Below are 27,191 nucleotides of genomic sequence, written 5' to 3' on the forward strand. Positions count from 1 at the left end.
ATGACACCAAGCATCATTTCAATTTTGTAAGGCATATGTGTCAGGTAGAGTGTTGTGATCCATAATGAAATGAACAGTAACGAAAAGTTTCCAAAGACTGATATCCTCTACCTTCAAAGAGTAACTGGACTAAAATTTCTCAAGAACTGAGCCTAATAAAACCATCCACTGAATCCTAGAGTTAAGATAATATGGCCTGGGTATCTATCATTATTTTCTGCAAGCATCTTGGCTGGCATTAAGACTCAAAGACTAACATTAAGACTCAGTTCTACGACTCAGAGACATTCCCTTCACGTCTTTCAGCCTGCATTTCCTTAACTGTTCAAAGGGTGCATGGAAAGGTAAGACTTCTTCCATCACTACAATGCTAACACTCAGAGTGGTGGTGGTTTAGTCACTAAGTCGTGTCCGACTCTTGGGGCCCCATGGACTGTAGCCTGCCAGGTTTCTCTGTCCATAGGATTCTGCAGGCAAGAATAGTGAAGTAGATCACCATTTCCTTCTCCAGGGGTATAACCAACTCAGGAATCAAACCCTGGTCTCCTGCATTGTAGGCAGAATTTTTTTTTTTTTTTTTTTTTTTAACCAACTGAGCTACAAGGGAAGCCTAACACTCAGGGTAGCCTCTTCAAATATCTCTGGGAACTTTCCTGAGCTACATATTGGAATGGCACGATACTTTCACACAGATGATAATGATACTAAATTCACTGAAGTAGGTACTTATCTCGCCTTTTTTTTTTTTTTTAAACAGACATTATTCAATTACATATCTTTTCCTGATCCCTTGGTGACAAAACACAGGTATCCTGACTTACCACTGGTTTTGATTTCATGGAACAAACCAATCAATGATGATGATTAGAACAAAACCAAGTGAATAATCATTTGTTGCTGGACCTCAACTCTGGGTTCTTTTTGGATTCTAATCCTTGTAAGTTTCCCTTGGAGTAGGGAAGGTCAAAGATCATTCTCACATTTACCAGAAGGAGAAGCTCAGAGTGAGATTTCTGATGTCTCCTCTGGTCTCATTCCGACTCAGCATCAGCACCAGGATGGAGCTGCTTCTGGCTCCCTGTCCCCACTCGGCACACTTGGGTGCATGTTTGAGGGATGATTCTCATGAGACAGCATGCACTGAATGAATCACTACAGGAGACGGAATTCAGTCTTACATATGCATAACAGGAATTAGAACGTGCCCCCTCATAGAGCTCAGCAAATGCCTTTTCTCTCTGTTCATGCTAATTAGGAAATTACTGAAAATATTTCCCATATTTAAAACAGCACCTCTCCTCATTGATATGCTACTCTCTCCTTATATGGCAACGCAGCTATGAATCAAAGCTGAATAATAATCCATCACTGTCAAAGGTAAATTACTGCCTAGGAAAAAAAAAAAGCAGCACGACATTTAAAGCATTAAGAAAGAGTCAGCTAGCCCCCTGAGCAATCTCCAAGCTGCACGAAGTCTTGGATGAAATCAGCACCAGGGTGACGCCAGAGCTGGGGACTGGTCATGTGCAGCTTATACCTAAGACATGGGTGCCAACAATGGGGACCATGGTGAACGACCATCATTTGAGCATTTCCCCTGTGTCTACCATGGTTTGACATATAATATTTCATCTGACTCTTGGAACAACTCTTAAATTCTGATTATCACCCCTTTATAGATGAGAAAACCAAACTATAGCAAAATCAAGACTGTACTCAGGTACTCCTTGCTAGGAAAAGGGGGAACCAAGATTGACAAGCATAGTTTGAATTCAAAGCCTTTCTTTTCAATGCATGTACTGTGCATATTACTTAGGAGATTAGAGCTATTTGGGTAGGTGGTACCACAAAAACCAGAAGGGCGAGTGGGTTGACACACTGGCCATTAATACAGGATCTAAAATATAAAATTACTTAAAGCTTTCTATGCATCAGGTTATACCACCACATAATGGAGTAATAATTGCTTGGCTTATGTTACAGAAATTAAATGAGATACTTTTCACATCAAGTTAGTGTGTAATCCATAGTAAGAATATGATAAACCAGATGGTTTCTCAACTCTCTAAATTTTGAAAATATTAATATATTTAAGATGAATATATTCTAATCAATCTGTCATTTCTCAAAAGGCTACCCTGAAGGTATTCTAGAAACAGATATTGGCTCAGTCCTAGGGATATAGGGGAACTATTACTGGTTATAATCATTAGTACCAGAATGAACTTTAAGGCAAAAGACAGAGTATCAGTCTTTATTATGTCACTGCCCTCCCACCTACCGTTTTATGTGCATTTAGCTTTTCAGGGTTTGTCTGACGAATCTATGGATTTTTCCTGCTGTATCAAAGAGCGATCCAGAGTGATCCAATGAAATTATACGAAGTATTATGTGGGTGACTTAAGAGTACTGAGGTCATACCATCTTTGCTTCAGTAAAAACAAAACAATTTAAGAGAGGAGGCTCTTTAAGGCAAATACATTTATGAGTGTTGTTAAAATATTGAGAATTAGAGTCTGACTACCTAGTTTATAACCCAGGTTTTGCTAGCTATATCAACACTGACTGAATTGTCAACAGGACTCAAAAGGTTGTTTTAAGTATTAAGCAAGGGATGCAAAGTGCTTAGCATCCTGGTAGGCACATAATATATACCTGATACATTTTAGGTCTTCTTCCTGTAACGCTAAAGTGTTAGTTGCTCAGTCTTTTCTGACTCTTTGTGACCCCCTGGTCTGTAGCCCAACAGGCTCCTCTGTGGAATTTTCCAGGCCAAGAATACTGGAGTGGGTTGCCACTTCCCTCTCCAGGGGCTCTTCCTGACCCAGGGATCAAACCCAGGTCTCCTGCACTGCAGGCTGAGTCTTTACCGTCTGAGCCACGAGTGATACCTGTGATACTGAACTCCATGTCAGTTAAGTCGAGGAGAACCTTTAAGATCTCTAGAATGATACTTGCCCAATTCACACCTTTACCAGCACCATACATCATGAAACAGACTATGGTTCAAAATGGGGCACATGCATCCAGATAAGAAACTGTCCTAGGATTCTGCTACAGAGTCACTGGCAGAGAACAGAACTGCCCTGCCTTCTCATGGGAGGTACTGTTAAATTCATTCTTCTCTCTGGCTCCACCTGCAGACAAGAGCACTGAAAAGTATTAATAAGCATTTATTTTATTGGGAAAGCAATAATTAAAACTGACTTGGTCCTGGATTTCATGAATTATACACACACATACACACACTGTATTTTTTGACAAAGACCAAAAGTGCATAAAGCACAAATAATTAGTTTGTGATGAATAGTGTGAAGAAAACTAGACAGAGAGATGCAAAGCCTGTAAAGACTGCTGGGAGGACCTCTTTTGAATAGGATGGTCAAGACTGCCTCTCTGAATAGATGATCTTTCAACTGAGATCTGAAAGAGAAGGAGACTGTTATACCCAGTGAAGGGAAGAAAATTTGAAGCAGAGGAAATGGCACTGGTCCTAAGACTGGATAGAGAGAGAGGTAAAGTGTTTTCAAAGCAACAAAAAACTAGAATGCTATATACAGAAGAAGAGTGACTCAAGAAGAGGCCGTATTAGTACCCTAAAGTCCCTTGGACTGCAAGGAGATCCAACCAGTCCATCCTAAAGGAAATCAATCCTAAATATTCATTGGAAGGACTGATGAAGCTGAAGCTCCAATACTTAGGCCACCTGACATGAAGAGCTGACTCATTGGAAAAGACCCTGATGCTGAGAAAGACTGAGGGCAGGAGAAGGGGATGACAGAGGATGAGATGATTGGATGGCATCACTGATTCAACGGACATGAGTTTGAGCAAACTCTTGGAGATGCTGAAGGACATGGAAGCCTGGCATGCTGCAGTCTGTGGGGTCGCAAAGACTCAGATACAACTTAGCAACTGAAAAACAACAAGGAGCTAAATCATGCAGGCAGTTGAGAGGCAGGGTATTCCTTTCACTGTAAAGTCAGGAGAAGCCATCACAGAAGAATGACCCAACCCCACTGATCTTTTAAGCAGATCACTTTTCTATTGGGTGACGAATGCCCCTCAGTGGTATGCAGGTGAGAAGAGCAAACCAAGAAGCTGCTTCAATGACAGGAAGGAATAGATGGCGCCCAGCCTAGGAAATCAGTGACAAGGATGAAGAAACAAAAAAGGCAACAGAAACATATTTTAGAGCATAAGTGATAAAGCTTACTGATAGACTGGGGTAGAGTGAAGAAAAGAGAAAATGTGGATAACTGGAGACTCTGGCTTTAAGAGCTGGTCAGGCTGCCCCAGTGGAAGCCCAAGCAGTGAGCTGTAGCAGCATCAAGTTTTAGCTCAATGGGAAGGTTTGACAAGAGCTGAGCAGTTCCAGGGGGTTGCAGGGTTTTTCCTTTATTGTTTTTCCCCTTCCTTTCCTCTTAACAGGCTTTTGACAAGGAGCTTGACACTGATGTCTTGGTGATTGAATATAAATATGCTTAATTCATTACAGGCAGAGATAAAGGAACTCAGCTTCCCCTTAAGGGTCATTATCTAGATAAGATTATATTGTAAATTGAAGCCAGGTCTCTGGAGGCAGCGATCGATTGGCTGGTTCACAAGCCCCTCCCCGCCTCCCAGCATTAGGATGCAGCACAAGTTTCCTGCCTAGAATCCCAACTCCAGCTGCCCTGTGTTAACCAGACTCTGAGCCTCTGGTGTCAGAAAACCAGAGTAAGTGACTGCCTAAAGACAAAATTAATTACAATGTTTTTATCTGTTCCTGAGACTCATCCTAGGCTAATGTATTGATTTAACCACCGCTCCTCTGAATGGTGCTTATGAATCAATATCTCCTAGGATCCATGGAGGTTGAAAGTAGGCTAAAAAATAAAATAAAATAGAGCAAAAAAAAAAAAAAAAAAAAAACTCTTTATTTTTCTTTGTGCCAATTTACTCATTACAATTAACAGAAGGATAAACATTCTTGGGTCACGCTGTTAGTAGGGAGTTCAATACCGAAGAAGAACCATATTGCTGTTAAGAGGTAGAAGTAAACCAATTAACACGCTCTAGTTCTTGGATCAGTTTCCACTTTTCAAGCCAAAGTTTGTCAACAAATCCCCCCTCTGGAGTGACCCAATCCGATCTGTGCTTCAGGAAGACTAGCCTGCTAGTGACCTCTGAGACAGGCAGACACACACACACACAGATCTCCTGCTGATGACTGGGGATGTATAAAGACTGAATATCTTGATCCATTTATGGCAGGTAAACTTAGCAGGTAAAGAAATGCTCCTAATTTGGCCACTTTCAGAGCATTAGTGGTTTGGAGGTGAGATGTCTTTCTGAACTTAGGACAGGTCTTTTGGAACCTAATTATTTCACAGTGCTTAGAGGAGATCTGTATCATCCTGTGCTGTCAAATCACGAATCAGATTTTAAGGCCTGTCCACCAAGATCGAAGACTCCAGATGAGCAGCCTCTCTTTCTTAATTCTTGTAGGATTGGTGGCAGCCTTAAAAAAAACTGGATCTCTTGGTCACTTTCTAAATCATTCATTTTTAAACGAAAATTTTATCTGTGGTCTCTAAGGCAATGGCAACCCACTCCAGTACTCTTGCCTGGAAAATCCCATGGGCGGAAGAGCCTGGTAGGCTGCAGTCCATTGGGTTGCTACGAGTTGGACACGACTGACAGACTTCACTTTCACGCATCGGAGAAGGAAATGGCAACCCACTCCAGTGTTCTTGCCTGGAGAATCCCAGGGATGGCAGAGCCTGGTGGGCTGCCGTCTATGGGGTCGCACAGAGTCGGACACGACTGAAGCGACTTAGCAGCAGCAGCAACTTTCCTAAGGTTAATTTCTCTTTCATTAACCAACACATAGCACTGAATTTGCACAAAGTAGATTAAAAAAAAAAAAATCCTGGTAAATTAATAGACTCTTCCTCAGGCCTCATTTAGACAACTATTTTCAAGTCTAAGGTACATACTTCAAGATAATTTTTAGCATGCCCAGAACTCGTAAACTAGAAAGATTGTTATACTAGCAACATTCAAGTCAGCAGTTTCATCTAGGAATGAGATGGCAATGTGGCAGTGTTCTTTATGGAGTTCAAAGTTACATTTTAGAGAAATTAGATTTATTCTGGAACTTCAAAAGGCAAACTTCCAGGGAAAATAAGTGTGGAAAGCAATGAAAGGCATTATTAATTCAAGTTGAGGAAGAATATGCTCATAATCTGAATTATCTAAAAAGTCATCATCTCCCTTGGGAAGAAGTACAGATTCCTTTCGGAGGTGTATAATTCAAATTGTAGCTCAAAGATCCTTGCCAGCTGAGATGCTAGAGAGAAGATGCCTTGAACTAATGCTGCTTCCTCCTAAAATGCCAGGACTCAGTTATCTTTTAATCTGTAGTTAAAAGATGCATTTAGGCTTATTTTAGACACAGTGACATATATAAAGCATACGCTAACCATTTAACTTGGCATATGGACAGGATATATTTGACGGGATGAAGACAAAAAGTATGGAATTAAGTTTGAAATCATACATGTTTTAACTAGGATGCTAAAAGCGAGGAATTGCTAAGTCACTTCAGTCGTGTCCGACTCTGTGTGACCCCATAGACGGCAGCCCACCAGGATTCCCTGTCCCTGAGATTCTCCAGGCAAGAACACTGGAGTGGGTTGCCATTTCCTTCTCCAATGCATGAAAGTGAAAAGTGAAAGTGATGTCGCTCAGTCGTGTCCGACCCTCAGTGACCCCGTGAACTGCAGCCTTCCAGGCTCCTCCATCCATGGGATTTTCCAGGCAAGAGTACTGGAGTGGGGTGCCATTGCCTTCTCCTAAAAGATTTGAGGGACAGGGAAGGAATCTAATCCACCTATTCTTGTGATAAACTGGATGTGAAGGTAAAGAGGTCAAAAGGTGCAGGAGAATGAGCAAGCTCTAGGCACAAATGAGTAGACGTATATTGGAAATAGCAATCGAATCTTTTAAAATGTGGTGGAGAACTAGCTTTGGAGGAAAAGCTTAAGTCTGGTCTTGAAATCACAGGTGTACTGAGAATACTGTGGAATATCCACCATACGGTTGCTGCAGGAAGGAGAGTGGGGCATGAGAGGACAATCACGTCCCAGCTCACGTCTGAGTCCCTGGGATAGCTGCCAAGCGCGGGTTCTTGGGTTCCCGCAGGAAAGGATTCAAGAGCGAGTCACAGTGAAGTGAATGAAGGGTTATCAGGGAGCAAACACAGGCCACAGATGGAGGGTGTGCCAACTCGGGAGGCAAGAGGGGCCCCAGGGTTTGGGACTGTCAGTGTCTATAGGGGTGGGTAGCTTCACAGGCTAATGAGTGGGAGGAGTATTCCAGGTATTCTAGGGAAGGGGTGGGGATTTCCAGGAATTAGGTCACCACCCACTTTTGACCTTTATGGCCAGCCCCGGAACTGTCTTGGCAGCCATCTTGGACCTATTTGGTTCAAATCAGTTTATGGCATGTCCTCAGGCTGTTTCATTTTAAAGGTTGTACCGGACTTCCTGGTGGCTCAGAAGGTAAAGCATCTGTCTACAATGGGGGAGGCCCGGGTTCGAGCCCTGGGTTGGGAAGATCCCCTGGAGAAGGAAAAGGCAATCCACTCCAGTACCTTGGCCTAGAAAATCCCATGGACAGAGGAGCCTGGTAGTCTACAGTCGATGGGGTCGCAAAGAGTAGGACATGACTGAGCAAATTCACTTCACTTCACTTTACCCTACACCCCTCCCCGTCTCAGGGTGAGTCACTGGTCTTCAATTTAAGGGTGAGCTTAGAACTCAGTAATTGTTACAGCTGTTACAAAGAAGGAAAGAGAAGGAGCAGGAGGGGAGGGATAGTCACAGCGTTACAACACAGTCTTCATAAATGGTAGTCTGTTCAAACTGCAGCAGCTCAAACACTTACTATGGCAAATTGGTCAATAAAACAGCTAACATTTTTAGTGTGCTGACTTTGTGCCAGATAAGGCATAAAGTGCTTTATAAACACTACAGTCAGTACCAAAAGAGAAAAAAAAAAATTCTTGACTGTCCATCCATAGGGGAACAATTAAAACAATGAATAATATGGAACACTAGGTATTAAAAACAATGATTACATCTGTATCTCTGGCATGGAGAGAAATTCACTATTCAGTCGAGCTAGAGAAATTTAGATAGCATGATCTTAAAAGGACCACAAATTATATAAATACTCTACCTACCTTCACATTTGTCCTGCACCTCAAATCCAAATTTTCAGGAAATTCTTTTGACCTACTTTTCTTACATATACCCAACGCCATGTGTGATGGGCTAAACAACCAGTGTTAACAATCTGGTTGGTATCTTGGAAACTGGAGGGTGTTGGAATGGGATATTTAAAACCAAACCAAAACCCAACCAAACAAAAAGACTAGCATACTCTAAATTTTAAAAACCCACAAACAAAATTCTATCCGTATCAGCGTAAAGCCCGATTATTACATATATATGGAGGATAATTAGAAAGCAGCATTTTTTACATGAAATCCTTGTTGTTTTTGAGGAGGTGGTGAAAATCCACTGTTTTACCTCTTGTTCAATATTACACTTTTCAAAAAGCTATTCCGTACTTGTACTTGAATTCAGAGATAGACAAGAATATACAGGCACGGAAGAGTATTTATTCCAGAATCTAATATCATATTATGCAGAAAAGTGTTAAGTGTGTGGGTGTTGAAGGGCCAGTACAAATCTACTGTGTAAGATGGGGATTTTACTATTTGTTTTCATGGCTGTTTTTCATTACAAAAATTGTGGTGCTAACACCATGAAGGCGTGATGCGCGCACAGCGTCTCGGCTCTGATAATAGGAATGACAGTACTCCCTGCCTTCTGCTCCCTAATCCTCTGCCAGTCAAATGGGCTGTGAGCACTTTATTCAGCGTTAAAGGTCAATTCCCTTTTCTGGTACGATATGTTTGCCTGATAAAATATGCACACAGCTTTACATGCTAAAAAGCAAATAAAGTCAGTTGGCTTCAACAAAGATGAATTCATCCACAGAATCAGCGAAGAAACTTTGTCGCAGCTCTTATGAACTTCTCGTGCTCTCCGTTCACCAAAATTACAGGCATTTTGACATAACTCCGCTTCCCTACATGGCATTTCTCCATCTGGGAGTCTAGCTGTCACCTTATAAACATCCACAACCGAGTCCCCTGCCCGCTGAAGCCAACATGATGCAACACGATTCTCCATCCAGCCTGATGCAAATGAACTTATCTACAAAGCAGAAACAGACTCACAAGCTTCAAAATCAAACTTGTATCAAATATATGGTTACCAAAGGGGAAAATGGTGGTGGAGGGATATAAATCAGGAATTTGGGATTAACAATATACACACAGATAAATAGAGAATCAACAAGGACCTACTGTATAGCACAGGAAACTATTCAACATTCTGTAATGACCAATATGAGAAAAGAATCTGAAAAAGAATGGATGTGTGTGTGTGTGTGTGTGTGTATAAATCTGAATCACTTTGCTGTGCACCTGAAACACGAGACTGTTAATCAGTTATATTCCAATATAAAATAAAAATGAAATTTAAAAAAGCTGCCTTGAGTCACTGTTGGTAGACTGCTTTCTCACATCTCAAATCCAATTATCAGGAAATCCTGTGGGCTCTCCCTTCAAGGTATACCCAAATTGGACCTGTTTCTTAGCATATCCACTGTTCCCACCCTGATCAAAGCAATCATAATTTCTTGCTTGAACAAATCATTGTAATGGCCTCATAACTAATCCCACTGCTTTCTCCTTTGGGCACCAACAGTCTTGACGGAAGCCAGAGCAATGGTTTGAAAAGTTAAGTTGCATTATTTCATACCTTGTTCAAAACCTTCAAACAAGCTCCTCTTTCCCATTTATTCCCCCTACTTGAACTCTCCTTTAACCCCACCTGCTTCTCCCACTGTAGAGGCTCTACTTGGGCTTTTCCTTTTTCCTGAAGTCTTCTCATTTAATATCCACCTTGCTGACTTTCCCTTTTAGGTTCAAACATTATCTTCTCAATAAGGACCACCCTACCTACTCAAAGCAAATAGCAGCCTCTTCTCATCTCCTTTATCTTGCCCCCTGTACTTTTTTTAAATAGCACTTATCACCTCTGTCCTCTGTAATTCACTTAGTTATGAGGTTTATTATACATTTTCTGCTTTGCCCCTGCTAGAATGTAAGCCCTTTAGGATCAGAGATCTGTATTTACCTAATCACCAATGTATCCCAGCATTCTAGAACAGGTCCCCGAACATAAGAGGCTGCCAATAAATTTTTTTTAATGATGATCTCTTTTGCCACACCAATCTGAATTGAAAGATCTGAACGATGAAAAGATCTTTGTCTTTCTCTCTCTTTACCAAGAAACCTCCTGACGTTTCCTAGGGAACACCCAAGAACAAGGATCAGATCCCTGTAATGCCTAAATAATTTTCAAAATCTAGTTTCTGTTCTTAATCTCATTGAAAACTTGAACAAAAATCCTTTCTTCTTCCATGTATCCAAAATGCCACAGGGTTGCTTTGTTTAGTTTCAATTTTCTTCCTTAACGTAGTAGAATTTATTTGTTAAGTGACAAAATGTGCATTGGTGTAACGTTAATTTCCCTATTTTTCAGAAAAGCATTGTTTTGGTAGTGCAATCACATACCTTTATGAGCAAAAAGAAAGAAATCCTCTGTCTATAAAGATCGTGTGTTCAACACTCTACATTTAAATCACTAATTCATTATAGAAATAAAATACAGTATTGGAAACTGAAATGATCTTGAATAGACTTAGCATGTAATTGATAACTTGGGGCTTCCCAAGTAAAGAATTGCCTGCCAAGCAAGAGACCCAGGATGGATCCCTGGGTCGGGAAGATTCCCCTGGAGAAGGACATGGCAACCCACTCCAGTATTCTTGCCTGGGAAATCCATGGACAAAGGAGCCTGGCGGGCTGCAAAAGACCCAGGCTCAGCTGAGTCAATGAGCAGCACGGAAGAGACAGTAACAGTTGGTCAGGGATCACTCTTAGAAAACAGCATGAACAGGCGAGTCACCAGCTAGTGTCTCCCAGAGGAAAGAGGGATGGATTCCCTACAAAGTTAATGCGCACACAGGTAATGGAAACCTGCGCAGTCATAACACTGACACTTTGGCTCCAGCCATCAGCTGATTTCAACTCCTTTGTGTTCCTTCTCTAACAAAAGAGAATACCCTCATCAAAAATCAAAGCCTCTCAAAGACTAACAAATCATTTATTAGAAATGCCAGGTGACTTTCTGCCCCTAGTTTTGAGCAAAGCAGGCTTACCTGGTTTGTGTGTTTGTATCCTCAAAATCAGAAGGTACAAACAAAGCTTTTCAAAGCCCCTAAGAGCCAAGTCTGGATTTGAAAGAAAATGCGGCAGTCCAGTACTGAAGATATTTCTATCAACACATTCCTCTTTCTGAGGTCCAGAGACAAACACCATTTCTCTAAATCTCCCAATCTAAACAGATATCATACTCTTGAAAGACTCGCCCTTTATTTCACTCATTTTCCAAAACGCTCTTCTACAATGACTAGTTTGAAATGTAATTTAAATAAACTCAGTAGCTAAGAGGGACGACTGCAGTGTAACTCTACCAATAGAGCCTTAACTCCCTAATGATCTCATTAAAAGCAGGTTACAAAACTGTTGTACTTGACTTTTTGCTTCCTCGGATACATCATTCACACTTGATCAAAATGCATAGAATGTTTAACGTTATCACATCACGTATCATCAGCTTCAGCAAAAACACTGAAAATAAAACCGTAACTAAATATGAGAACTCAATGTTGGTTTCTCCTTTCACAGACACATGCCTGTAAGTTGAGCACGGTTGTCTGCTTGAAATGTGGTTCTCTTATGGACAAATAAGAGCAGCAAGTAGTGAAGGTTAAGAAATACAAGCCTTTGAAATAAGAATCTAGTGAGAACAGATGTTGAAGGCGAAATGTGCTTACATATTTGTATCAGAATATTAAAGTACAAGGTTGCAACAGTTTCATGCCAAGTCACTTTCTGTAGAAGCTGTTGAGGAAAAGGGGGTTTTCCTATGTGTGCCTCTAACATACGGACTGTTAATCTGGTTACAGATTGTTCTAGGTTGACAACTAAACCAAGTCTGTATATCAACATTTAAACTAAGACCCCTGCGTTGGCTTCCTCATGGCAGCCCACTTTGTTTGTTACACTGTGAAAAACAGCTCAATAAAAATTCAAAAACTTTTGAAGTGGTGAACCCATCTGTGTTGATTATTATAAAATAAGGCCAAAAATCCAAACTCAAGATTCTGACTATTGCCCTAAGATGTCATTATCTAACGGCAATAGCAAGGAAGAACATTGGTAAGTGCATGAATTATGAGATTTGCATCCAGGGCCTTCTTAAAATGAAATTATCCATTGATTTAATAAAGGCTTTTTTCCATCTTCCTTAGTGATGTCAGCTCTCTGGCATGAAATTCAAAATTCCATATGAATATTTACTTTCATTTATCAATGATCATGTTCAAAGATTATCTTCCTACTTAAACTGCTGGTTTTGAGAACAAAAATAAACAGAAACTCAATAAAAATGGTTAACTACTTCCATTTGTGTGATCAGTCAAGACACAGTAATATACGATTTTTATCAGTTGCTCTGTGTATCCAGATGTTACCACTGAGTGTTCATTAATGGATTCTTGGTAAAAAGTACTGAAGAATAACATGATGTTAAGTTTCTGGTCCATAAGACTCTGAATAAATCTAGTTTTTCATTTTTATTATTTTTTTTTCCTCCCCTGTTGCTTAATAGCCACCCATGATTATCTTTGATTGGATGTCAGAAATGCTCCATTCAAATTTTCTCCATATGCAAATTCAAGAATAATTCTTTCTGAGCAGAAAGCATTATCATTAGCAGCAGCATCTTTAAACAATGGGTATCATAAAATCATCTGGTGAAGAAAGAGAAAAGAAGCTGATTTTCAATGATGTGACACAGACTTTGAAATTATCCAGGTAAATACCCAAATGCTATGTAATGGATGAGAAAGAGGGAAAAGGACAAAAGAGAAGATAAAATAACGACGAATGTCAGCTTACAGAAGCAATATATACACTAAAAACAATTACCATGCAAAGTGAGAAGGAAACTCAGAACTAATCAAAAGAGAAAGAGAAAAAAGCTACATCCTAAGATTTCAACACATTACAATTAGGCCCTCAGAGAAGTTCAAAATTAAGTGAAATGAATCACAAAAGCAGACAAGTATCTTTTAAAGTTCAAAGAAAATTATCGTAAAAGATTAGGAGTGTCTTGCAGCACTTTAGGTAAACTAGAAGGACCCATAAGGGGGCTGCGTCTGGTCAGCGCAGTAGATGTGGATAAACATTTAAATGAATGCCCTGCTAGAAAGATCACAGAAGGAATTTAATGCAGACAGTGGAAAGACAGGCTGAATTCTAGCAGTAAGGGATGAAAAATAATAACAAAAAAGAGCAGAATGGAAATCAATATTAATGCCAGAATAGCTGATCAAAGCATCAGACCCTGGGCTATGAAGCCTGAAAGAAATGAAAAGATACATATGTATAATCCTTCATTTATTTTTCCAGCCGGAGTTTCACAGAGAAAAATAAACAGGAAAGAACTTCTATGGCTGGGAGCTGTCTTAACTTTCAGGAAAAGGTGAGAATTTCACTTGAGGCTCACCTACAACAAGAGGTCTTGCAAGTCAGGAGAAAACAAAAAGGAAAGCTAACCTGGAGAATAAACTAAGGGGAGACAGACATTTATCAGCGGTGATGCTGAGGACAGACACTGCTCTGAGCCCTTGTGACGAGGTTCCAAGTTAAGGCCAGAAAGTGTCCAAGTTCTCAGTCATAGGAGATACCTTTTCTCCCATCTGACTTCACACATTCAAGTTACAGTTCTGGGAGAATACTGATATGAATGAAAGATCAGATAGTCATACAATTTTAGAAGTGGAAGAAAATTCTGCACGTGTTTAGCAGGACACCTTTATAGCTGCTGCTGCTAAGTTGCTTTAGTTGTGTCCGACTCTGCGCGACCCCATAAACAGCAGCCCACCAGGCTCCCCTGTCCTTGGGATTCTCCAGGCAAGAACATTGGAGTGGGTTGCCATTCCCTTCTCCAATGAATGAAAGTGAAAAGTGAAAGTGAAGTCGCTCAGTCATGTCCAACTCTCAGCAACCCCATGGACTGTAGCCTACCAGGCTCCTCCATCCATAGATGAATAAATTAATACCAAGAGAAGTGTTTAGCTGATGCTGCAGTGGACCCAGGACTAGAGATCATGAATTGCTTCCTGGAGGTGGGGATTCTGCGACTCTAGTATACCTGCTAAAGACCATGGCCCAACTCACTGGTTTTCAGAACTTGCATCTGCAGCAGCGTCATTCAGAGGCTTTCAAATTGCAGTGCTGAAGACTCTTGAGAGGCCCTTGGACAGAAAGGAGATCAAACCAGTCAATCCTAAAGGAAATCAACTCTGAATATTCATTGGAAGGACTGAAGCTGAAGTGTCAATACTTTGGCCAACTGATGGAAAGAGCTGACTCACTGGAAAAGATCCTGATGCTGAGAAAGATTGAGGGCAGGAGGAGAAGGGGGCAACAGAAGATGAGATATTTGGATGGCATCACCGACTCAATGGACCTGAGTTTGAGCAAACTCTAGGAGACAATGAAGGACAGGGAAGCCTGGGTGCTGTAGTCCATGGGGTTGCACGGAGTCAGACACGACTTAGCTACTGAACAACTACATTCAGAGGCTAGTTAAAAGGTGATTCCACTAGCAGCAGTCCTAACTTAACAGAAAGGATCAGCCTGAAGGTCTGATGACTGCAGGTCTCACAGCATTACCACCTTACAGCAAATACAAGAGACAGTTGAGGTTTCTGTGTATAAGATATTGTCCAATGATAGAGTCACTGATGAAAAAGCACTGCACTCGAACACTTTTCACTCCAGCAACCACATTTATTTCAGATCAAGCATTCAATGAGTACTCTACAAACAGAAGTTGAAAAGGATGGTGCTAGACCCTGCCAACTGGGGCTCAACACATCTCCACAGTTGAAAAAAAGGATCCCTTTCCAAGCATAACATGGGTGCAAACCCCCTACCTATACTCAGAATAGAAGTGAGGACGGGTCTGCTCATAAGCAGAGTGTCAACAGCATGTATCTATGTCACAATTTGTAAAAACTTGAACAAGAAATCAGGACCAAGATCAGTTTGTCCCAACCTCCTTGTTAAAACAAAATGTAAAACACTCAGAAGGTTCTTAAGCAATTCTGGAAGAGGGCTTCCCAGGTAGCTCAGTGGTAAGGAATCCACCTGCCAATGCAGGAGATGTGGGTTCAATCCCAGAGTCAGGGAAGATCCCCTCAAGGAGGAAATGGCAACCCACTCCAGTATTCTTGCATGGAAAGTTCCATGGACAGGAGCCTGGCAGGCTATAGTCCATGGAGCTGCAAAGAGTCTGGCATGACTTAGCGACTAGATAATAAACAAAATCCCAAACAAGGTGACAAATGGGCCCCTCTCCCCCCATCTTCCACCCACCTGTTCAGAAGGGCCAGGACCAGGCTATGGCTGGGTCCTTTGGGAGTCACTGTTCAAAGCTAGGAGTCTCAAGATAAGCCTGCAGCTCTCTAGAAGGCTAAAAGTCCTACACTCACAGTACAGATGCACAGGCAAGCAGGGAGTTCAAATCCTGGTACAGAGCCAGCACAGGGAAGGAGGCGGCCAGGCTCGGGGACTGCAGTAACTGCTTCTATGTCACCTTTTGGGCCTGCGTGTGACTGCTGTGTGCACCTACCTGGCAAAAAGGGACAGGCCTTGGAGAAAATTACAGGTGCAACCCAGCCATCCCAGAGTCACGCTCTTGTGTTTCAATGTGAAAGTGAAAATGTTAAGTCACTCAGTCGTGTCTGACTCTGTCCGACCCCATGAACTGTAGCCCGCCAGACTCCTCTGTCCACGGGACTCTCCGGGCAAGAATACTGGAATGCATCCCCTTCTCCAGGGGATCTTCCCAACCTAGAGACTGAGCTTGAGTCTCCCACACTGTGGGCAGATTCTTTACCCCCTGAGCCAGCAGGGAAGCCCAGTGTCTCATTGGGGTGCTTTATTTGCTGGTCACTGTCCACATCAAAGGCAGACGGAGTTAAACTCCTATGTGTAACATTTTTGTCAATGCTTGGGATAAATGAAACAAAAACAAACAAAGCCACACACACTCTACTCCTTTCCCCTGGATATTCTTTTATTCCTTCAAATGTTGAAAGTCCAGATTCAGCCTCCTAAACTCCAGTGGGAGGTGGTGACAGGGGTGGAAAGACCTCAGTCTGTTTCTTCTCTACAATTTAATCCCCCATGATTTAACTCATTATTGACTGTGGGATTTTTGCAGAAACTAACGACTACAGGAGCCATTTTTATTTTGGCCAACCAAAAACTGTTATTTCACGAACACGTGGCGGGTTATTACATTCAATAGCTATACCTGGCACACTGATACGGTCTTCTCCAGCACCAATTCATTTCCACTTTCTGTATCAGAATCAATCACTAAGACTTTTTTGCCTTTTTGTTGGTCTAGTATTCACATCATCTAAATCAGAACTATATTCTGAAGAAGAATCATTTTCTGAGACCCCAGTAAATACACTGCTTGGACTACAGAAAGTACCTGCATGAAATTCACTGAAAAATTCTTTGCTGAAAAATTTTGCAATGCATCATTTTGGAAAATTTTACGGTAATAAACTTGTGTTTATAATATGCACAAGGTTGAAACAAAACCCTACTGGAGCGAAAGTGAATGATAATGACACTCATAAGTCTTATAATGACCCCCTTGATGAATTTTAAGCTCTTACAACTTCACGTGGTGTTGTTAATTCTATTAGTCTCTAAAAATGTGTTGATACATCTCAGGTCAAGCATGTGTTAAGTAATTTACAGAATGAATGACCTCACCTACTGAGGCTCAGATTATCAACTCCACCCACCTATGGGGATTTTTATGATTCACTCCTCTAGTGGGCCGCCTCTCCAGCACCGTAAAGCAGTTTAGTTCACTGAAGCCTTATACAAAACTTTATGAGTCGGGATAGTATGTCTTAGCCATTGCAACGAGCCATGAAATCTCAGAGGCCTCCTACAATGAAGGGCTTTTCCTTGCTTCCATAAGATCCAAAGCAGGTCAATGGGGGTGATGCTCCATCCAGGACTCAGGGACCCAAGAAACTGCCATCTTGTGAGGCCACCATCTCAACATGTGGCCTTCAAGGCTGCTGAGGCAGAGAGAGGGAGCAGGGACCATGCTGGCTTTTAGCTACCTTCACCTGGAAGTAAGCCATCACATTCCTGTTGGGGACCAGAACTATTCCCATGGCTTTGCCCTAACTGTAAGAGACAGCAGTGAAAGTGAGGAAGCATGTGGAATAGTCAATGTGTACAGACTCTATAAGACAGCAGAAATTATCTGTATGTAAAGGCAGCATACACATCACATCTGAGAAGCTCTTTTCCTCATATTCCCATAACCCACATCTCAACAGTTGTCATGTTTTGGGAGCTAGACAACACTCTCCTCTGGCTTTCTGATGATGGGTGGGTACGTTGAATATCATTAAAAAAAATTCAAATCAAACTAATGTCAAGTCAAAAATTCTTGTTTATGCATCTACTGAGGATAAGAATGCAGGCAAGTTTAAAATGAACTGTGGTAGTATAAACTCAAAGACTTAGAGAATGAACTTAAGGTTGCTGGGGGCAAGCAGAGGGGCAAGGGATAGTTGGGATCAGTTATGTACACACTGCTGTATTTAAGACAGACAACCAGCAAGGACCTACTGTAGAGCACAGGGAACTGTGCTCAATGTTATGCAGCAGCCTGGATGGGAGGGGAGTTTAGGGGAGAATGGATATGTGAATGTATACAGCTGAATCCCTTCACTGTCCAACTGAAACTATCACAACATTGTTAAATAGCTATACTCCCATATAAAATAAAGAGTTAAAAAATTGAAAAAAAGTAAAGTGAACTGTGGTAAATCAGAAAAGGGATAAGAAGAACATAAAGGGGAAAAGTCCAGGTGGAAGTCTCTGATGAACAGATGACACAAATCTGTATCCCAATGTATATCTCCTCAGGTTTAAATATGTGTAGGCACACACACACACCCTCAAGTAGCCAAGACACCACTTTTATACTGTCAGTAATTTCCAGCAGCCTACCAGGCTCCTCCGTCCATGGGATTTTCCAGGCAAGAGTACTGGAGTGGGGTGCCATTGCCTTCTCCGAGGTTCTTAATACTCTAAAGCAAATGGAATCTAATCATTACCTTGATGGTTTCTACTCTCCACCATTCAGGGTCTTTAGTGGAGAATGCTGACTTTAAAAGCTTAAATGTCCTTCATGCCATTCTTAGAGCTGTATGGGGCTCCTGAGCTTGTGAACGGAACTCATTCAACTTCTGGGTGAGTGCCTGTTACTGTCAATGCTTGGGGAAAAAAAGAAAAGTATCTGAATATGCTCCCACCCATCTTCTCATCATCCATCCAGCCACCTAATTATTCAACAAATATTGAATGCTCGCCATATACCAAGGTACTGTTCTAAAGTTTGCAGATACAGCATTGCCTAAAGCTTACAAAAGTCTTCATGGGATTTACTTTTTAAAATCAATCTGGATTCCACTGTTTATAAGGAAATGCCACTGTGGGCATTGCCTTTCACCTCCCTTTTCTTAATGAACCCCATGGGTCCATTTCCAGGTTCTTCACCCTCTTATTCCTCCCAGGTTGTCAGCTGCGGGTGACACTTTCCCTGTCACTTGGGTCATCAGTTCACTTGTTTCTTGGAGGCCCTGTCACCAACTGTCAGGGTGATCACATTGAACAAAACACCACATTCTACAATGGACAACTTGAATATTATTTTCACATCCTGCTGTGTTGGTTCATCGTTCTGCCAGCCTGACAGGATGAGAACTCGGGTTTACCTCTATGATTTGTGCTTGCTACTCACACACCCGTGCCACTGAACCCACGTGGACAAGTCAGCCTCCAACACTCTACCTTCATGCAATACCTTCCATGCTGCTGTCACGGAAGGATCCGGGGGAGAGGAAACTTGCGTTTATATTCATCTTGGCAACTAAATACCTCTGTTACTTTAAGCAAGGCACTTTTTCTATTTTTTGCTTCAAGAGGATTCTTGATTCAGTTTCTGAGCCAAGAACATTTTCTCCCTCAACTATTTACCAAGGGGCTTTATGGTGATGGAGACCACATGCTCTATTTTTATTTTCCCAGAAGGATTTCTTTTCTACATCCCTTTCCATAAGTATGCTATCACTCTTGTCTGTGTCTTTGTTTCCATTAAAAACACAAGTTATAGTTCATAAGGTGCTTACCAGGACATTCTGTGTTCAGATCAAAAGCTTCACACTTTTCTTAAAGTTTTTTTTTTTTTTCTTTTTAATAGTTCTTTTTTTAGCTTCCTCCCACTCCATCTCAGCTTAAGACCACTTATCAACTTACTGCCAATCCCACCATTCTACCCACCTCCAGGAATGACACTGATTCCCTCATTTGTGGACTGTTTTCCTGGTCTAATGCTCACCAAACCCCTCCCTCTCTTGTTAGTGCAGGTTCTGAACTTCTGCTGCTCGACTGTCACATATAGAATGGATAAACAACAAGATCCTACCGTACAGCGCAGGGAGCTATGTTCAATATCCTGTGATAAACCATAATGGAAAGAATATGAAAAATATATTGACATTATAATTGAATCACTTTGCTGTACAGGAAAAATTAATACAACACTGTAGGTCAACTATACTTCAATAAATTAAGCAATTAACTACTGTTGTACAACTATTGTATATAGAATGAATAAACAACAAGGTCTTATGGTATAGCACAAGGAATTATATTCAATATCCTGTGAAAAACCATAATGGGTAAGAAAACAAAAAAGAATGTGTGTGTGTGTGTAAATGAATCACATTGCTAAATACCAGAAAATAACACATCATTATAAATCAACTATACTCCAATAAGGAGAAGGCAGTGGCACCCCACTCCAGCACTCTTGCCTGGAAAATCCCATGGATGGAGGAGCCTGGTGGGCTGTAGTCCATGGAGTCACCAAGAGTTGGAGACGACTGAGCGACTTCACTTTCTCTCTTCACTTTCATGCATTGGAGAAGGAAATGGCAACCCACTCCAGTGTTCTTGCCTGGAGAATCCCAGGGACGGGGGAGCCTGGTGGGCTGCTGTCTCTGGGGTCACACAGAGTCGGAAACGACTGAAGTGACTTAGCAGCAGCAGCATACTCCAATAAAATAAAATTTAAGAAATAAGCTACTACTGCTCATTCTTGCACTGGCACCCTCTCTCTGACTATGTCCCCAAGCCCTTCTCACCCACTCTGCTTCCTCATACAGTTTCTCCCGACCTGTGGGAATGGTGAAGCATTCCTTGAGGTGATCTTTTTGTCCAACTACATAAATCTCAAGACCCTTTGGCTTCTTTATAGTAGACTCATCCCTAGTTTCTGCTAAAGTGGAAAACTTCATTTAAACACTACACACTTGAGGTCTGTCTAACGGTCTCTTTACACTTTGCTCTTGTTGTCTTAACTCCCTAAAGACAGAGACTATGAAAATAACAGCTTTCCTGGTCCATCCTGCACTGAATCACAAAGCAAACACTTGAGTGTTTGCCTGTTTTGTTTTAATTTATATAGCCATTAAATTGTTGGCAGTGATCTACAATAAAGCATAAATATATCTTGCTGGAATGGCAGCTTCTTCTTTTAATAACTCTGTGGATCTTTAAATAATCACCAAACCACACTGTAACAAAGCCAACAGGCAAAAATGTGTCCACCATTACACATTTGTTTAATTTATTAAGTAAAACATTAAAAAGTGGTTGTCTACTGCATGTCAGATAACATCCCTAGATCCCAGAATATTAATTCTTAATTACAGTGGAGGAAACCAGGATATATACCAGGAAGATGTAATATGACACCATATGATAAAGCATCAGTTGGGTGTTTTTACTATGCTTCTTTTGGTATGAAGGTCCTTGCTTTAAGGTCCACTAGGGAATTTAAAAGGGGCTTCCCTCACAGCTCAGTTGGTGTAGAATCTGCCTGCAATGCAGGAGACCTGGGTTTAATTCCTGGATCAAGAAGATACCCTGGAAAAGGAAATGGCAACCCACTCTAGTATTCTTGCCTGAAGAATCCCATGGACAGAGGAGCCTGGCAGGCTACAGTCCATGGGGTTGCAAGAGTTGGACACAACTTAGTGACTAAAGAGAGAGAGAGAGAGGGAACTTAAATACAGTTTAAAAACAAAACAAAACAAAACCTAGTGTTCTCCCCAATGTTTTTCATGCTAGGTTGCAAGGGGTTACAATCCATTTTAATTATAACAGTCTTCCTTGAATGCTGAAATAAAAAATGGATTTTATGCAACCCTTTCCATTTGCAGGGATGGGGATAGCAGGGAGATGCTTTGTCTAATTCCAGAATTCTCTATTTCTGGTGAAACACTTTAATCAAATCATCTACAGCATAAAACAAGTCAAGAAAGATTTGTTAACTGAAGGAATCTCTTGGAATGGCCATTCCCTGGATATTGAAGTTTTGAAATAAATGAGAGGTGATAAGGGTATTAGCTGCTAAACATTATCAGTTCTAGACACAGGGAAAGACCACCAAACAGTCCTTTGCAAGCAAGAGCTCTGAAGGAAGTGTGGGGGTTGAGTTGGCAGCTGTGACCAAGGGCTGGGCTCCATGCTCCTAGAAGCTGTGATCAAGGGCTGGGCTCCATGCTCCTAGAAGCTGTGATCAAGGGCTGGGCTCCAGCTCCTAGAAGCTGTGGTCAAGGGCTGGGCTCCATGCTCCTAGAAGCTGTGATCAAGGGCTGGGCTCCATGCTCCTAGAAGCTGTGATCAAGGGCTGGGCTCCAGCTCCTAGAAGCGGGAAACTCAGGTTCAAGTGCTGGGACCTCTGTTAGCTTGCAGTGTGAACTGAACCATCTTATAACTACAAAAACCAACTCAGAAAAGTTTCAAAATGAGAACTCAAAACAGTGGCTGCAAACTTAAGTGTGATCATCTCTATAAAGGCACGTTTTAACGACACAGAGAAGACAAAAGGCCCTGAGGGATGGGGTGGAGACATGGGTCTCAAAGTTGCCAAGTCGTGCTTCACCAGTCAATGCCCTACCAACCGCATGCTAATTCTTTACACAAACTATATGTCTTCCTTACCCAGCCAAACCATTACCTCCTTAATGAGAATCCACAATCGATTTTCCTCAGGCCAACAGAGTGCCATATGTAGAAGAAAGGATGCTTAATAAATGCCTGCTGTATTATGAAAAGAATTGCATAGATACATTATGTGTCAGCATAAAGGCATGTTTAAAGAGGAGGAGTCTTTGCCAAGATCCTGCACACCTGTGGTATTTCCACATTATTTTAAGCAGGCCTGCATTAATATATGTCTCAGTTAATTGCAACTATTAGAATAGATGTTTGCTTCTTGATTACTAGTAATATATATTTACTCTTTTGTCCTTAGCTCCTGGCTGACTATTTGTTCATGATTTTACTTAATATTCTGCTGGGAACTCAGTTTAAAATCAAATCTAAAATGGATTTACCAGGACCAGTGATCTTCATAACAGCCTCCTTCATGAATGGTACCCAGAAGACAAGGAAGGAATGGGTGAGCAGTTAGGCAGTCATCATGCATTTGAGAAGTTTCAGCATTCTTTCCTTCATTTCCACACCCCTGGAAAATGCCTCTGCCATACTGCTAAATCTCTCCCATTGTATTTTGAGACTTCTTAAGGTGCAAAAACTGATGTATGCAGGGCATAAATGCAATAATGGGTTGGGAGATCAGATTTTGAGCTGAGAACCTGATATAGAGCATTCAGGTCTTCCTGGGAAAATGCATTATAGCTTCCTTCAAAGGCCCTTTTTTGGTTGAATGGAAATATTAGGCAGATTCATGCCATCTAAACTTTCTGGCTTCTCTGCCAGATGAGGGAGTAGTGAATGCTATCAAGATCCTGGAATGGTAGGGAAATTAAGGCATAGAAATATCAAGTAGGTAATCTGAGGTTGAGTTATTCTGAGTTATTAAATCAAGCCTGCATAGTTCCCTCCTCCTCACTCAAAAAAATACACATGCAGTCAATGTTGGCTGTTGCAGTAAAAGATGACAGTATTTTTGGTAACTTATAGGTTCCTCAGCTTGGGTCCTGACAATACTATTTAATAATATCCATTGAATATGACCTATAAAGGGATACTAGCCCAAGTGTTTTCTATGCATTATTTCACATATTCTAACTTGCTAGATAATACACTCAGGCAAGTATTATTCCCTCTTTAAAGATAAAGAAAATGAGCCTCATGGAGCCTAAATGAATTGCCTGTTTTAAGTCAAATCCAGTTGGCTCCAAACTTTAACCTATATGTCATCCTGATAATTAGAAGATTTTTTTACCAGTCTGAAAATGAATGTTCATAAAACTTGTTTTCTTTTTGATCATAATAAGCTAATAGCTCCTGTCACATCACTGGAGCATTTTTAACTTGCTGAGAAAGGTGCAATAATAGATTATTTCATATTATCAGCTACCACCCTCTGCAACTCCCACCTTGCACACGACACGCATATTTTCTCTCTCTGCAGAGGCTTCTTTGGCCACTTTTTTTCCCCATTTCTATCTCCAATTAACAAGGGCTCTCCTGTTTCCCAAGCACTCCTACACCCTCACTTTTCTTCTAGCCCACCTGTGAATGCAGCATGCTGAAGGGAAGAATCCTAATTAAAAAGTCTTCAGCACTGTCTCCTGGAAATTATACCTACTTCGCCGGGAGGTGTTCAGAGTCGCTCTGTATTGCTCTTTGGGAATGATGGCAAAATGGGACTCTCATCACTTTGCAAGATTAAAAAGCCCAGAGTGATTGGCTGACACTGGCCAGGTGAGAAGTTAGTGAGTGCTGGCAACCGTTCTGGATGGTGACGTTAACTTGAAAGACTGGAGAATCTCAACCTCCATCAATTCAGTCTGTCTAGGAAACAGAGGCCAAAGACAGTAACAGAATTTCCAACATGGGGATCAAAGCTGTGCAAGAGAACTCAGCGTTTAATATCCAAGTTTTTGGATATTATTATATTGGATATTTATTATTTTATTTGGATATTTGGATTATATTAATCCAAAATCATTTTTCAAGAAAGAAAGCACTGAAACAACATTTACCACAGTGGGTCATTTTATCCATTTTGAAGGTTGAGTTTGGCTTCCCAAAGAGCACAGGCAAAATAAAGAGAAGAACTGACTGGTAGCGAGAGCTGGTGATGATGGTCAGAAGTACCTGCCTATTTCCATTCACCGGAGGCTTCATTTTCACATGTTCTCAGTGATTATTCACCACTCTAGGAGTGGCAGATCCTGAGCCTCCAGGTTAACTTAGTTTCATCACCTGTTGAGTTGGAGGTACCATCTTGATTTTGCAACAGAGGATTAAAATCAACAGCAAGTAAGATCTGTTCTAATACTACTTCAGTTTAGTGTTATTATCTTTAAGGAATAAGTTGGCACATTTCTGGATTTCTTGTAAAGAAGCATACAAATTCATCCAGTGTGTGAATCCTTTTGATTACATCACAGAATTTCAGATTTGGTAGGAGAAAAAGAGAATAAATGTCATCAAATACCACTTGACACCCAACATTTTGCTAAAAATGAATCATTCCACTTTGAGGGGAAAGACTTTGGTTAGCAGCAGCTTACTCTGTGATTACACAGCTCTTGTTGGAAGACAATGCTTTTTGATAGTGAGTGAACTCTACCTCCTAACGACGACTGCCCATAAGTTTTAGCTTTGCCCCAAAATGCCACACTCAAGGGCATGTATATTCTCCCTTATCTCAAGTTCTTTAAATATCTGGATGATCACTGAAAGGTTACTCTAACAAATATTTTATCTGGTGTGAGGGCTGTCATAGTGTCATTGCAGCTGGGATGCTTTCAGATAAGATAATGGCTCTAAATGACTGTGAACATTAATACTGCTCACCTAAGGAGATGAATCCAGCAAGCTTGTGTGTTTCAGCTGATGTAAGTTACCGTCTACCCTGCCTTCATAGCTTAACCTGTGCTTTCAAACGGTCAATCCACCCTCTTTGAAAACAACTAACTCCACGTGTCCATCCGCCTCCCCGACCTGTTCCTCTCTTCTTTCCAGAACACAGTTCCATGACCAAGTGGGTACTGCTAAGAACAGAACAGGTAGCTTCACCTGGGTTCTCAGGGATTAGAAACCAGACATCCATTACTTAATGGAAAGACAACTGGCACTGGAGTTAGGAGCAATTTTTAAGGAAAGCATCTGAAGGAAGAACTGATGAGAGGATATGAATTTCTGAACTCACAAATTCAAAAGTTGCTTGTCAGAAGCAGCTTTGGAAGACACCCTCAGTGGCTTCACATGCTAATTTTATTACAGCCCTACATGTTCACACAACCTGGAATTTCACCCCTTGTCAAAGAGTCTCTAGGAGAGAGCATCCTTGACTGTAATTTGTATTCCAATTGAAAAAGTGAAATTAGATGGCAGCAAGGAAGAAATTTCTACAATTTCTCATGACCTCTCACTACAGGAAACACAGAAAACTAGTACATAATACAACTATGCTCAGTAAGACACAGAACCTGTGAGCGTGATTATGCTGTTTATGGAAGTTCTGTTAGGAAAAGATTTTTTCTTAATATATGTGCATATATTTGTATTTTCAAATGGTCAATGACATTCTCATTACATAAACTTCTTTAAAAAACCCATATTATGACTGTCAATACAGGACTGAAATTCTTTCACTTTCAACTAAAAAGGATTGAAATTCTGGTTTTGAAAGGGGTCAAAGAGAAATAATCTCATGGGATAATGAAGATTATTTCTATTAAGAGTATATCTATTTTGTGGGCATTGAGGACTCATATTTAGCATCATTTCCAATGTGTTGCATTTTTACAATTTGATTCAAAAACCACTGGCTTGAATGTAAAGCTTTTACAGGAGGGATTCACAGATAAATAATATATGGGTCTTATTTTCTGGATATCCATAGTCCATGTTGAATGAGGGAGACATACATGTCTAATAAAAGAGAGAAAGTGCTGATACAGGACATAAAGTTTTAAATAAGCAGGGTTAGAGAGCTGAATTTTGACTGTAGGAACCTGAAAAGTTTTAGAGCAGGAGAGATTTATACTAGGCCTTGAAGTGTTTATTAGACTTCAGTAAGTTCATGTGAAGTAGCAGCTTAATCCCAACATTATGACCAACTTGAGTTAAAGCATGAAGGTGGGTGTGTTCGTTTCCTGATGTTTCTGTAATCAATTACTTACTACAAACTCAATGGCTTAAAACTCACGCTTATTATCTTACAAGTCTCTAGCTAAGAAGTCTGATACGGGTCTCACTAGACGAAAGCAAAGGGCTGGCAAGGCAGCTTGACTTCCCAGTGGCTATAGCACAGAGTCTGTTTCTTGGCCATTTCCAGATTTAAAAAGCTACTCACACGTCTTGGCTCAGGGTCCCTTCCTCCATCTTCAAAAGCAGCAATGCAGGTCGGAACTCATCTCACATTCATTCGCCTGGATCTCCTCCTACAGCCACACTCCGGAGCTCCCTCTTCCACTTCCCTCTTCTACTTGTAAAGACACTTGTGATTACATTGGGCACACCTGAGCCAGCCCGGAACCTCACCCTAATTTAAGGTCAGCTGATCAGCATCTTCAATTGTACTCGCAACCTTAATTCCCCCTTTTCACATATGCTAACAGATTCATAGGTTCCAGAGGTTAGGAACTGGGGGAAGGAAAGTTAATATTCTACCTAATCACAGTGCGAGAAGACCATAATAAGAAGGAGGTACCTACCAGCTTGGGGAGGCCAGAAAGATGGGGATCAAAGAGCCTGCATGGTTACTGATATGGGTCTCAACACGGATGGGGTGAAGGAAGGACAGACAAGGTTTTGAATATACTCTGAG

At 41.1% G+C, this 27,191-nt stretch overlaps 1 protein-coding gene across 4 annotated transcripts in view; it reads right to left on the minus strand.

Moving 5' to 3' along the window:
- The window catches only part of UNC5D (unc-5 netrin receptor D), a 366,024-nt gene extending 339,148 nt beyond the window's left edge, over positions 1–26,876 (minus strand). For all 4 annotated transcript variants that reach the window (XM_055567106.1, XM_055567109.1, XM_055567105.1 and 1 more), the window contains exon 1: positions 26,718–26,876. The gene's annotated coding sequence lies outside the window, so the exon portion shown is untranslated. The remainder of the gene's footprint in view (positions 1–26,717) is intronic.
- Positions 26,877–27,191: the final 315 nt, after the last annotated feature.

This window comes from Bubalus kerabau, chromosome 2, assembly GCF_029407905.1.
Source record: "Bubalus kerabau isolate K-KA32 ecotype Philippines breed swamp buffalo chromosome 2, PCC_UOA_SB_1v2, whole genome shotgun sequence".
NCBI classification, from domain to species: domain Eukaryota; kingdom Metazoa; phylum Chordata; class Mammalia; order Artiodactyla; family Bovidae; genus Bubalus; species Bubalus kerabau.